Below are 1937 nucleotides of genomic sequence, written 5' to 3' on the forward strand. Positions count from 1 at the left end.
TTGAACATGGTTGAGCAAATGTCTCTGAATTGAGGTGTGGAGCTTTTAGGGTAAATGCCCAGTAAGGGGAAAACAGGGACTGTTGGTAACTCTATAGTTATCCTTTACAGGAGTCTCTATATTGACTTCCATGGTGGTTGTACCAGTTTGCATTCCCACCAACAGTGAATGAGTGTTCCTATTTCTCAACATTCTTGCCAACATTTGTTTTCATTTGACTTTTTAAATGTTTGATATCCTTACTGGAGAAAGGTGAAATTTCATAGTTGTTTTAATTTTCATTTCCCTAATGGTTAGGGATGTTGAAAATTCTCTTTTGAGGATTCTAATGTTTTCTTCAATCAAGATAAGCTTACTGGGTCCCAGTGCAGAGATGAAGCTCGCCATCTCAGTCCTCTAGCTGGCTGTCCGCATCCTGGCCCTTCCCATTTATGTGCTCCGCTTTCTGGGCTTGTGGAGCTGGATATGCAAAAAATGGTTCCCCCACTTCTTATTGCAGTTCACGGTGATATACAACAAGCAGATGGCCGGCAGGAAGCGGGAGCTCTTCAGCAACCTGCAGGAGTTGGGGGGTCTCTCCGGGAAGCTCTCCCTGCTGGAGGTGGGCTGTGGCACCAGGGCCAACTTCAAGTTCTATCCGTCTGGGTGCACAGTGACATGTGTTGACCTGAACCCCAACTTTAAGAAGTTCTTGTTCAAGAGCAGTGCCAAGAGCCGGCACCTGCAGTTTGAACGCTTCGTGTTGGTGGCCGGGAGGACATGCACCAAGTGGCCGACAGCTCAGTGGATGTCGTGGTCTGCACCCTGGTGCTATGCTCAGTGGAGAGCCCAGAACAGATCCTCCGTGAGGTGCTCCAGGTGCTCAGGCCGGGAGGGGCATTTTATTTCATTGAGCATGTAGCTGCTGACCACTCCACATGGAATTACTTCTGGCAACAGGTCCTGGATCCTGTCTGGTACCTTGTGTTTGATGGATGCAACCTCACCAGAAAGAGCTGGAAGGTCCTGGAGCAGGCCAGCTTCTCTAAGCTCAAGCACATCCAGGCACCCCTGTCCTGGGCTCTGGTGTGGCCTCATATCTATGGACACCCCGTGAAGTAGCCACAGGTGGCAGCAGAGAGCTGAAGTCACCAATAGTTTAAAGCTGCAGTTTTACACTGACAAACTAATCGGGAGAAGGCAAACCCTTGTTTTTAGGGTACAGTTGAATCTATTCCTGTTTTTTTTTTTAGTTTGTTTTAAAGTAATTACTTTTTATTAAGCATACATCCATATGATGATGTAGATAGAAATCATGAACACTACTCCAATTCCCATCCATATCCTAGTTGCACATGAGTAGCTTAGGTTCATGGACATTAAAACATAACACAGCATCTATGCAGACTTTTTACAGAAGAGGGCCATGTGCTTATTATCATTATACATGGCTGGTTTTTCTATATCCTGCTTAGCTGTTTTCTGTTGCCTCCCACAGAATCAAACGTGAAACAAGCCAAAACAGCTTTGAATTCTCCCCTCAAAGAAACAGTGGTCTTTCATAATTGAAATCTGGTCTTTATTCGGTGACTTCCTTGAATGTTCTTCTAGTTAGCCTATTTAAATTGCTCCCCAACAGATTTTAAGTTCACTTCCTCTTTGAGAAGCAGTTAAATCACTTTTAAATAAGACTTCATGCCACATGTCTTTAATCCCAGCACTGGGGAGGCAGAAGTAGAAAGATCCCTGTGAGTTCAAGGCCAGTCTGGGACTCTACAGTGAGACCCTACCTCAAAAAAAAAAAAGACTTTATAAGGGAAGAAATGAAAAAGTCTGGGCACCTTATTTGACCACACTCCAAAAAAAAAAAAAAAAGCCATTTTCTTTTCCTTTTAGCCCTTAATTCTGCTTTATGTACATCATCCAAATTAAATCTATATATCTATATATTTTTAATC

At 43.7% G+C, this 1937-nt stretch overlaps 1 pseudogene; it reads left to right on the forward strand.

The window, feature by feature from the left end:
• The first annotated feature begins 373 nt into the window (after nucleotides 1-373).
• On the forward strand, nucleotides 374-1101 carry LOC101614548 (annotated as a pseudogene).
• Nucleotides 1102-1937: the final 836 nt, after the last annotated feature.

Source organism: Jaculus jaculus, chromosome 14, assembly GCF_020740685.1.
Source record: "Jaculus jaculus isolate mJacJac1 chromosome 14, mJacJac1.mat.Y.cur, whole genome shotgun sequence".
NCBI classification, from domain to species: domain Eukaryota; kingdom Metazoa; phylum Chordata; class Mammalia; order Rodentia; family Dipodidae; genus Jaculus; species Jaculus jaculus.